This window comes from Lacerta agilis, chromosome Z (assembly GCF_009819535.1).
Source record: "Lacerta agilis isolate rLacAgi1 chromosome Z, rLacAgi1.pri, whole genome shotgun sequence".
NCBI lineage: Eukaryota > Metazoa > Chordata > Lepidosauria > Squamata > Lacertidae > Lacerta > Lacerta agilis.
In genome coordinates, this window is record NC_046331.1 from 38,906,735 (window position 1) to 38,919,169 (window position 12,435).

The window sequence follows — 12,435 nt, forward strand, 5'->3', positions numbered from 1 at the left end:
GCTGGATATGCCAGCAAGACACTTTAGAATCAGGTTTAACCATTTCTGATAATTTGTTTCTTAAGATTTTGTTGCATGAAATATTTTCCCACACACCAGCTGGATCAGCAAGAACATAATTCGTCAAAATATATAAAGTTCCATTTGTTTGCATTTCTTCCTTCTCCAGACACAACTTTAAGGAGGTGCTTTCTGAAGTATTTGCAATTCAGAGACTGGAGACCATGATATTTTTACAACATTTGCTTTGTATAGAGACAGCTGGTTAACAGCTTCCTTTATGAGATTGCTTTTAAGCCCAGGTGAGTTCCAGGTCACAACTGTTGAATGGGAGGAATTATTTATTTGAACAGGCAACATCTTGTGTTCAAACCTCAAAAGCTAAATTTACTGCAGCTCTATAAACTAGGCCCCCAAAGTTACTAGCCTACAAATTATTTACTTGCCTGCTTTTTACTCATAAAAAAAAACTGGACAGGTATGGACAGAGCACTCCATCTCTCCTTTGCCAGCCCTACTCACAAGTAAAAATCGGGCTAGTAGTAAAAAGGCTGTAAACTGGAATGCAGCAGCCTGGTGTAGGAAGCAGCCTGCTTGGTTTCTATGCTGACTGAGCAGGAAGAGACTTTGTGTTCTGTATGTTCAACACAGAAACACAGCAGACTGGTGGGGGTGGGAGTGGAGTCAAGCTTGCTTGCTTGATTTTTATACTGGACATACAGAAATGGGGCTTCATCCCCTTGTGTTTCCAGCAGAAGAGTGCAGCAGCCTGGTCATAAAGACATGAATTACTGCCCCTTCACCACAGGCGAATACTGTTTCTGATTCTGACATACCCAGCAAAAAAAAATAAAAAATACAGTGGGCTAGCAGAGGAGAGATGGGTCAGTTCGCCCTTCCTCTGTCAGCATGATTGGTTTCTGTACTGGCTGTTGAGTAGCAGCCAGAATGCAAGCAGAACAAGCTGGCAAAGGAGGGATAGAATGATCTCCTCTTCCACCACCAGCCCACCTACATGGAATCCCATAAGCTTTCTCTCAGTCACCTGGCTTGCTGCCAAACATAATGTGCAAACATGGCCTGAGCACAGCAAGGTGGCACCTTGCTAGGCCAAGTTTTGAAGCAACTATGTAAGTTCCACAATACTCTTTTTAATAATTCCTATTAAACCACAAAATAATGTTCAGTTGACCTAAAATATGCTAGTAGCTAAACTTTCAGATAATTAAGATTTCCAACATTTTTATAATTTCCGTTTATAAAGAGAAGAATGATACTTTGAAGCAAATTTCCCCCACATAAGGAATATTGCTGAAGAATACAGATGCACTTGCATCGTGCTTCAGGAAGAATTATGGCAGTCCCAGATATTATTATTTTTTAGTTTTGAACAAGCAGATGCAGATGCAAAGATCAGAAAGAGAAGGCTAAAGCAATGCAATCTTTAAAAGAACTACCAAAAAGCTTAGCAAGAAAAAAAATTACACATAATTTTAACTGTAACCATTTTTACCTTGTCCTTAGATTTATGTGTCTCACTATTCAATAGATAATAGTTTGATGAAATTATATGTAAGCATTCTGGGAGTCTTTTCATCTAGAGAGCAGGATAAAAATGCTGTATTTTAAGCCTTTTTGGTAAGAGGGAAAGCAGGTAGTAACCCACTCTTCCTTTTTATGAGTAGCAGCCTAAGTCATGATTTACCTTCCACTTCCTCTCATTCTATGACTGGATAGTGCCTGGAGGGAAACTAAAGTTATGCCCCAAATGCTTCATTGGCCTCTAACATTCTATTGTCCTTTGAAAGCATCACCAACATCCAAAGAATGTGCCTCTTCCAAACAAAACAATACAGAAGAGGGATGCCAGGACCAGCAAGAAAATGAGACTAGGATTTCAATGGAAGCAGACCTATGCTATGCTAGCCTTCCAAACAAGTCCTCAAAGGTTGTTAGATCAGGAATATTAGCTCTTTATGGCACAGTAGTGTATAGAAATGGGTAGGGAAGCCAACTGCACCAGTTTTAAACAGCTTGCCTGCCTGTTCGCCTAAAAATTATTTTCACTCACCACTGGAGACTGGGTAATTGGCTGTTCTATGTGCCATCTCGGGAGCAAAGCAAAGGAGTGGGAGGAATATTTTGGGGGGGGGGTGCGGGAATGCACTGGATTCTAGAATAGGCAAGGGCAATCTCCAACCGGCAGGCAGAATTAGGCCTACCAGGAATCCTAATCTGGCCCAAGAGGTGTAAAGCAGGCTGCAAAGGAACAATTGGGAGTGTGAGAATATGCTCCTGATTGTTCCCCTGCAAGCAGAGCATTTTTAATTTGGTGCTCAATGCAACCCCTGCAGAGATTGGCTCCATCTGGGAACTCCCAATCTAGAGCTCCCAAGGAGTCAATCCCTGCTGCAAATGGGGTTTGCATACCTCCTTGGATGACATAGCTCAATTAAAGCCATACCTACAACCCAATATTTTTGTTTTGCACCTGGGCTTGACCTCAAGAAATGTGAGCATGCTAGATGTGTGTTCCTAACTTTTTCCTTTGAAGCTAAATCACCTGATGTCATGGTGACATTAAGTGATGGGGGAGCTCAGGATCCAACTGTTCCTCAGCCCTGATTTGAAACTTCATTTGCTGATTTGAAACCGAAGGCAATAAAAAAACAAATACATTTTTTTAATATCCAGAATGAACACTGGATGACACATTTTAGCAATTCCTGGGACAAAGATGTATGTCATTGCAGCAGTGCCTAACTTGGATCACAGATTTAGAATTTTCCACTAAGAGTCTTGCCATTATGGGAATGCATGCATAAGCACAAGCATTAACTGAAATCTTATTTAAGTAGGATAGACTAAAATGTGTTGTTTGTTCTTTGGTTCCTTCAAATATCTGTAGCACACAGAAAACATTAACACTGGTAATACAGTACTCTGTGCTCCAAAACATGTAAACATCAGTTGAGGGGGCCTATTTGTCAGAATTAATGTAATAAAACTTAAATTAGTACCATGCATTTCCAACATAACTTAAATATACTGCGCTCTCACACGCTGGCTTTTACTGCTCATGACAAAACTGTAATGTACATAAAACATTTCTATAGCAAACAAGCTGTTGCACTGCATAGCAAGATGGTCTGACTGGTTTAAACCGACCATTAATGAAGTAAAGAAGAACACTTAGCACACTGGATTCTCAACACAGCACAAAAACACAAACAGGTAAAAGGCTGACTTGCCAATAGCCACATTTATTCTTACCCTTACAGTAGGCCTCCTGTATACCTGTTAGTTAAAATACAGATATTATCCAACAAGTCACGTATTCAAATCCTACATTTGGGAAATACCACTTACAGGCCCTTATTACTAGAAACATACCAATGACCATGCTATTCTTTACATGATCACTTGTGACACAGTTAAATAGAAATGAATTATGAGGCCCTATGTATCCATGATGATAAAGTAAGCAAAACAAATCCATACTGTACACTTCTGAAGTTGGTGCAGTATGGCAGGCTGAATAAACAAACCCAAAGGGTGGAATATTCTGGCAGCAGATCTTGTAATACTGCTTGAGGAACCATCAAGATTGCACAATTGTTTGGCTGATGTTTAAAAAGATTTTAATTTGTGACAGTAAAAAAAAAAGTATTGGTGATATGCAATGCTAGTCTATTCACAGCAGACGCATTAAAGTAAATGGATATGACTAACTTAGATACATTAATTTCAGTGGGTCTACTCCAAGTAGGCCTTAACTGAATGCAACCTATACACTTTAACAAGAGCATGTGTTTCCACTGCTTCTCCATGCATTAAAAAATATGGAGCTGAAATAGTTAGGCATCACCTATAATTCAATCAAGGGCAGTTAACCTTTATTTGGCCCAAGGGTGACATTGAATGTAGAAAACCTTCTGGAGATCACAAACCCTGATGGATGTGGCCACCTTAAACACACACACATGCCACAACCCCACACATCAGAGCTACACCCTTCTTCAAAGTGCTTTGAAAAACAGAGTGGTCTTTGAGGTGGGGGGCGGGAGAGTGTGTGCAATGCGGTTTTCCTCCTCATGTGCAAGTTTCCTCTGCAGTGCCCAGTGCTGCAATTGGAAAGAGGCAGGGTTACAGAGAGAAAATTCAGGTCAGCAAAGGACCTGTGACCACCGTCACTGCTAGGTAATCAAAGTGCTCTGGAATAAGGAAGGAGCGCTAGAATCTGTAAGCAGGAAAAGAAGAGGAGCTTCATTCAGTCCTCCTGCTGCTGTTACTCTGCAAAAAAATTGTTTGGGGGCTGGCAGGCCAGAGGAAAATACTGGGTGGGCAAATTCAGCCTGTTATTGGGGGGGGGCACAGTTCACCATCCCTAAATTAAATAATATTGTGTAACTATGCTTAAACTGACACCAGATTGTATCTCAGCTTGATACAATTTAAATTTTCTCTTGAAAATTTCCTAGAAGTGAATATATATCATACCATAAATCATGTGTCCTTAATTTTTTCCCAATTTGGCATTTTTAAACAATCAGAAACAAATGTCTCCTTCTAGCCACCTTATAGGTAGGCCTCGGGCACCTAAGCTGGCAGTGCATAGTCCCTACCAAAAATTAGAGCAAGAAAGATGAAAAGGAAGGAGACGGTCATGCTCTGTGTGGGCCCAATATATTCTTTAAGACCCATGGCGGAAGGAATCAAATGATAAAAATCACAGGGCTGTCCAAACAAAGAAGAAAAAATGTGGGCCAGAACACCATCAACTTAGTCAACAAATAATCACTAAATGGATGACATAATAACTAGAGGCGTGCTTTCGCTAATGGGGCCTCTTGCTGCCGCTGCACCGCCAGCACACGATTTCCGTTCTCATCCTGGGGTAAAGTTCTCAACTCAAGGTAACTCTTCCAGGTTAGCGGAGTTTGTAACCTGATGCGTTTGTAACCTGAGGCGTTTGTAACTCGAGGTACCACTGTATAGTCAACACACATTGGATTTAATAGCAGGTGGGATTGCCAAGGTCTTTTTTCCTAGATGTCTGCCATCTTTCCACTCCCTTTTTTAAATAAAAAAAAATGGTTAAGTGCATAAAGCTGAATGTGCACAAGTTAAAGGCACATAAGTTGTGAGATACTTGTACTTATTCCAGATAACCTGACATCAGCAATTTGCCCCAGTACAAGAGCACTGACTGTTAAGTGGCTCAGTCATCTATACCTGATTGTGCTGACTTTAAAAGATTCCTCCCTTTTCAAACGTGTGTGATGTTTGCCAAAAACAGAGATATGTTAAAATAAATACTCTGTTCTTGAGGACTGCATCAGAATTCCCCAGTACATTGAATCCAAGCTCTAAAAACTCAGATTCCACAGGTAAAGTACAACAGCTGTAATGCCAAAATTGCCACATTCATTTATCCAAGGCAGCAGCCGTGGTCCAGAGAAAGCATTACATTTTGCTGCCACCTGTTATAGAAATTCCAAGTACAAAATTCTGACTGCTTCTATAGAGAAAAACACACAAGAGGAGAATTTTAAAAATAGTATCTGATCAAGCATGCTTCAACAGATTCATCTCTAGGTATAGAAACAATCTATTTCCTTTTCACAGGAGTTTAAAGAGTTTCCTCCTTCTAGAGAGAATCTAGTGTCTTTTGAATCCATAAAACACTGGTGAATGACTTAAAGGTAAAGGTAAAGCTACCCCTGACCATTAGGTCCAGTCGCGGACGACTCTGGGGTTGCGGCGCTCATCTCGCTCTATAGGCCGAGGGAGCCGGCATTTGTCCGCAGACAGCTTCCAGGTCATGTGGCTAGCATGACTAACTCGCTTCTGGCGAACCAGAGCAGTGCACGGAAATGCCGTTTACCTTCCCGCTGGAGCGGTACCTATTTATCTACTTTCACTGGTGTGTTTTTGAACTTAATTTGCTTTAACAATATTCATTTGGCAGCTTTACTTGAAGAATGCATGGCAATTTGCTTTTTAAAAGCAAAAAGCAAAAGATGAAATAAAAGTATTTTCTCACAATCAATCACACTGAAGACCCAAACTAAGTAGCAATTTTAGATTTCAAATGGCACTAACAAAAAAAGAAACAGTTTATCAGATCTAACTACTTCACATATAAAAATCTATCCTTTCATGTTATCATCTTAACCCTTTTCTCAGATGACAGAAAGATACATTTTTTGTTTTTGCTCTTCATTCCCTTGCATATCTTATTTGGGGTAAGGACTGAAGTGGCACCATATACGTAAATTAAAAGAATGAATCAATAAAACTTACCCGGTACTCTCTGGATACACTGTCTGAGGGCACAGAACCTGAAATCTGACTAGAAATTGTAGCAGCAATGAGTTGCTTGCACCATTCAACATGTGATCCTGTGGGGCTACAAGAAGAAGAAGAAGAAGAAGAAGAAGAAGAAAAGGAGGAGGAGTTTGGATTTGATATCCCACTTTATCACTATCCTAGGGAGTCTCAAAGCAGCTAACATTCTCCCCTCCTCCCCCACAACAAACACTCTGTGAGGTGAGTGGGGCTGAGAGATTTCAAAAAAGTGTGACTAGCCCAAGGTCACCCAGCAGCTGCATGTGGAGGAGCGGAGACACGAACCCGGTTCACCAGATTACGAGTCTACTGCTCTTAACCACTACACCACACTGGCTCTCAAGAACAGAATATATAACAAGTTACTTAGCAAAAGATTCTTACTTTATAAATAACTATTGAACATTTAGATTCTGCATTAATTGTTTAATTCAGATGATCCTTCAAACCATGGTTTTACATATCAGAAATAAACAGCACATTTGCATGACCACTCTCTGCCCCCTCATGTGCAGATTCCCTTCTCCATTTCCATGTTTCCTTGACAGTAACATCCGAAAAGGAAAGACTATACAGTAGTTAGCACTAGCTGCAAAAGAAATATTTTGAAAATGCACTTCAAACCATGTTTTCAAAATTGTAGTTTGGAAGTTAGCCTCAAACGTATTTTTCCCAACAGACATTACAGCAAGCCAGTGCTTCAAGTGAGTAGGAAACCATCCCACTTATAAAGCAGACCTAAAATATGTTCTCGTCTTTTCAAGTGATGTAATTATATGTGGCCTTATTTATATTAAATCATCCTGCTTTTTCTTCTTGCTCTCCCATTTTGAGCACTCCTTATAATAACCCAGAAATGGGGGAACTGGTGTGTGACAAGGCAGAGGCAATTTTTAAAGAAGTATTTTAAAACATTAGTTAATTTTTCTATTGAACAGACAAAAACAGTTAACAAAAACAAACTGTGGAAAGAATAATACTAGGAAAGTCTTCTCATTTTAAAAAATAACTGGACAACAAGACGAGAAAACTGATATCTGTTTAAGCATGAACATTTGTAGCTAGAAGCATACAGATTATAGACCAAGTAGGTTTTTAGGGTTAGCAAATCCCAGGATTTTAACTGGATGACCCGTTAAGTCTTAGCAAGAGGTTCTTTCTTCAAGAATGCCTAAACACTCAGGAAAAAACACGAAAGCAATTTCCTGAAACAGCCTGAAGTGGTTTGGCATCAAAAACTGAGAAGACTGCCAGATTCTGGCAAGTGATGTGGGAATTTGAGATATGCTACAACCAGTTTCAGCTAGTGAAATACAGTATTAAAAGGAATGGAGGCAATGTATTTTCAGTAACTTATTTTCTATGGAAAACAAACTTCCCTCAACCTAATGAAAGTCCACAATAAAGGGCAGTTTATATAAATGAGTCAATGTTGTTGAGAGTTGTACTAGAACCGGGGAAATCAAAGTTCAAATTCATGAGGCTGATGTGGGTTTTTTCTGAACTTTATTTCTCTTTTTTTTAAAAAAGTCTCATTGGTTCATTAGTAACAATGAATGCAAATATTATTAAGCAAGCTGAGCAAAATGTCAAGGTTGTATTTGTTTCTCAGGTGATTGTCCCTAGTAAGTATGTGACAAATACTTCTGGTATATGGACATTTTTTTAAAACTTGGGATACTTTCTGTTAGCTCAATTAATAAATACAACTAAATTACACATATTAAGTTAGATCAGTCTAGATTAGAAAAAATTTCTGATGCAATTTGAAAATATTCTGATACAAGTTACCCAATGGAAATTTTTCAAATTAAATTTTTTATGGAGAACTCACACACCACTCCCCACTTCCTTTCTGCTCTCTCATTCCCTAGTGTCTATGCCTCAGGTGTGTGGGACCTCATGCCTGCATGCCAAAAGTGGTCCTCGGGGCCTCTCTGTTTGGTCCTAAGAACACTTCCCAAGGCACATCTCCTCTTCTCTGTCTATTCCACCTCTATTTAGCCCATCCTGTGTTGCTTCTAATGTCTATTTTAGAGTAAGTCCCTTGGGTTTTGGACTTGAGTCATTTTTTTTAATAAAAACAAAACAACAACAACAACAAGAACATGTATGTCGATATTGCTATATAAATAAATAACACTATTTGGAGGGGAGTTGTGAGGAAAGGGGAGATGGAGGAACAGCAGTTTGCCTAAGGCTGCATAATAGTAAGCAGAGGCAGCATTTGAACTGGGGACTTCAGGATTGGCAGCTCAGTTCCTTGTCACTATATTGCACTAGTTTATAAGACACACAATTAAATATCATCATACTCAATAGTGATTAATACATGTATTGAGCATTGTATCATTTTACTATTATTTTTAATAGTAAACTTCCAAATGGCTTCTAGGCACTTTATAAAGCATAAGAACCAAGTGCACAAGACTGTTAAGATAAAGAATAATTAAAAGTACACAGTAATTAAAACAAACAATCAAACAATCCTATTAAAACAGCAGATCAATTAAAACAGCAATTAAAACAGGATGATCAGTTCAAGAAATCACAGAAACAGCCTTTTAATTCATATTGCTACATATGAATCCTCTGGTATGTCAGCAGAGAGTGCATACCACAACACTGGTGCCTGCACAATTCCCACCAAAGTGATGACCACCTTTTGAAATTAATAGGTTCTTTAGTAGTATGTAGTAGCCAGGCATCTCTCTCTGTGTGTGTGTGTCCCTCACACACAGACTCATCTGGAAGTCGGGATGGCACCGGATCCCTTGAAACCAATATCAGCTGCTCAGGAGAGCTCTTCCAAAGCTCTTCTGGGCCTGATTATAGAAGCATAAAACTGTAAAGTTGGAAGGAACCCCAAAGGTCATCTAGTCCAACCCCTTGCAATGCAGGAATCTCAACTAAAGCATCAAACGTCTTCAAAGCCCATGACAGCTTTGGAAAAAGCTGTTCTCCCATTGGAGCGCTTGCAGGCCAGTGTTTCCAACTGTCAGTTGCATTTTTTGAGAGTCCTTAAACCTCTGTTGTTGACCACAGGCGTTATGCTTTTCATTCTTAAGTTGGGAATAGAGCAGTTGCTTTGGAAGACGATAATCAGGCATCCGAACAACATGCATACAAAATCGAAAATTCTTTCTAGTAGCACCTTAGAGACCAACTGAGTTTGTTCCTGGTATGAGCTTTCGTGTGCATGCGAAAGCTCATACCAGGAACAAACTCAGTTGGTCTCTAAGGTGCTACTAGAAAGAATTTTCGATTTTGTTTTGACTATGGCAGACCAACACGGCTACCCACCTGTAACTGAAACATGCATACAGACCCACATAGGCATACATACGTACATATATGCATACACACATACGCATAGCCATATAAATGCACACGTATATAAACATGCAGATATATACACAGACACCTATGCATGCGTGCACCCACGTACCCACCCCATCCCCCCACCCTTTCTCTCTCGTCAGATGCTCTTATAACGAAAGGGACACCAGGAATTTGGAGCTCCCTCCGACAACACACAAGCCAATCCCCCGGAGCGTGATGAGAAGGCAGCCAACAGCGAGTACAAAGCGGGGGCGCTGCCACCCCCGCCTCCTCCTCTCGGGGCCCGACCATCCCTCCCCGCCCTCACCTGTCCAGGGTCTCTACGCTCGGCTGGCGAGACCCGGCGGCGCTCGACGACGAGGCCGCCCCAGTCGCTGCAGCCGCCGCCGCCGCCGCCACAGCCGCCCCGGGCCCGGCCACCGACGCCAGGCGCGTGGGTCTCCTTAGCGGGCCGGCTGGTCCCGCTCCGCTCTCGGCCGCCGCCGCCGCCCTGCCGTCCATGTTGCCAGCGGCCGTGGAGAGCGGCCGCGGGCGAGCGGGCAGCGGGGGCTTCCTGCTCTCCGTCCTCGCTTCCCGGCCTGGCTCGTGAGGAGAAGCAAGGAGGCGTCGAGGCGGCGGCGGCAGCCGGGAAGCCAACTGTCACCTGGCGGAGGCGGCCGCCGAGGCAGCGCGCGGCGGGCTCCCTACCCACAGGCCTCCGCGGCAGGAGCACGAGAGGCGGCTGCTAAGGCTGCGATCCTTCTCTAAGGGGTGGGGGCAGAAAAGGGCGGGTCGGGCGGAGCCAGCCGAAGGAGCGTTTCCCTGAGGGGGGGAACAATGTTCCGCGGCTGCGGGCGCCGTCGAAATTTCAGCCCCGCTCGCGAGTCCTTCACACGGCCCTTGTGTGTCCCCTCGCAGGCTGCGCCCAGTCCCTACTCCGAGTAGACCCGTTGGAATCCATTCTCTCCCCCCCCCCCCCTTTCAACGTGTCTGCCTGCTGCTCCGAGTAGGAGCCAAGGTCCCCTTTTCGGGTGTTTTTTTCTCTGGGCATGAGCATGATTGGAATGGCAGATTCCAATTCTCGCTTTTCTATCCCATTGGGATGGGTTCCCTCCACCCTCGCTTTTAATTCGTCCCATTTTAGCCCCCCCACCCTCATGCCTTTTAAATCAGCGGGTGACAATTGCTGCGCGCAAATGGGACTCTCTCGAAATCTCCACCGTTTGTGGTGAAAGGGAAATCTGAGCAAGAGGGAGGTTTCCTTGAATTTCTCTCAAGGCAGCGGTTCTAAAACTTTATTTTTATTTTTTCCCTCTCTCTGGGGCACACTTTCAGAAAAAAACACCACTGTGTATATGTCTATAGAAATTCAATGAGAGGCCTGAGCTTGATTTTGCCAGGTAATTCCATTTATGTTAGGTCTACTTTGCTATTAATGCAAAGGTTGCAGGTTGGATCCCTGTATGGGGCAGCTGCATATTTCTGCATTGCAGGGGGTTGGACTAGACTGCTAGAAGGTTGTCAGGGTCCCTTTCCAACTCTACAATTCCATGATTTATAAAGACTTTGGCAAGCAGAGGGAGTTCTCCAATAAGGGCCTTACCAGGTGGTTGGTTTAGCATCACTGCACTAAACTGAAAGTATAAAGGGGATAAGAAAGGTACAGGGGGGGGGGAATTACCATTTCCTAAGATTTCCTGAATTTGCTAACCAGTTATAGTGGAAATCACAAAGGACCATCAGAATCCCCAAGTAGTTTGTTGATGTTCTCTGCTTGAGATGCTGAAGCTAATACAGAAGATCCACCCATAGCTGTCAACTTTTTTTTAAAGGGAAATTCCCTTATTTCCTCTCAAGAAAAGGGAAAAGTTGACAGCTATGGATCCACCTATCAAGATACTGTAATGTACCTCTCACCAGCATTGTACCCCTTAGATTTTGTAACCTCCTCCTCCTTTACATGTAGCAGAGCAGAAAGGAAACACATATGCTAAAAATAAACAGCACTCACAGCTGCTAGTCACATGCACTTAACTGTTTGATGAAGGTAGCCTGCATCTTCAAAATGAATGCAGGCACTTAAAAATTAAATTTCTAACATACTAGCCCATTTCAGTCAACTGTCAATTCAGCAAGCCACTAACCAAAAATGCCCAATATAGTTGTAACTTTTAAACTTACAAAGCTTGGTGATCATTAATGTTATAGCAAGAAACATGGTTTTGACCTATAAAGCCTTGTGGCTCAGAACCCTAATACCTCAAGGACTACATCTCCCCATATGAACCAATCTGGACCATACGTTAGGCATCCAAGGTCCTTCTCCATGGGCCCTCTCCAAGGGAAATGTGGAGGGTGGCAACCAGAGTATACTCTTAGTGGGTGGTTCCCTAGACTGGATGGATGGGAGACTGCCTGCTCCTTTCAGTGAGGCAACTCCTTATGGGGAGGCAACTAGCAGTAAATCTGATCCTGACCCTGTCTCCAGAGATATGTCAGAGCAGCATGAGCAACCTTGCAGAGACAGCCCATGTGAAAGAGTGCCCAGTCCCAGAACTCCAGCTTCTTCTTGTGCAAACAGCTTTACCTGCCCCACACTCCAAAAGAAAGGTACAGAAGGGTGTACTGCTTGTTACAGCGGTAGGCAACCTAAGGCCCAGATGCAGCCCAAATGCCTTCTCAATTCACCTCGCAGGCAGTCCGGGAATCGGCATGTTTTTACATGAGTAGAATGTGTTTTTTTTTAAAAAAAAAAATGCATCT

The 12,435-nt window shown here is 42.4% G+C and overlaps 1 protein-coding gene across 7 annotated transcripts in view; it reads right to left on the reverse strand.

Annotated features, from left to right (window-relative positions):
• Positions 1–10,106, reverse strand: part of MTMR1 (myotubularin related protein 1) — a 43,137-nt gene extending 33,031 nt beyond the window's left edge. For 3 of the 7 annotated variants that reach the window (XM_033137332.1, XM_033137329.1, XM_033137328.1), the window contains exons 1-3: positions 10,001–10,106; positions 6,307–6,412; positions 3,274–3,297 (exon numbers count right to left, since the gene is read on the reverse strand). The gene's annotated coding sequence lies outside the window, so the exon portion shown is untranslated. Of the gene's footprint in view, positions 1–3,273; positions 3,298–6,306; positions 6,413–10,000 lie in introns of those variants that run through there. The other 4 variants (XM_033137333.1, XM_033137331.1, XM_033137330.1 and 1 more) reach the window with 2 other exon arrangements.
• Positions 10,107–12,435: the final 2,329 nt, after the last annotated feature.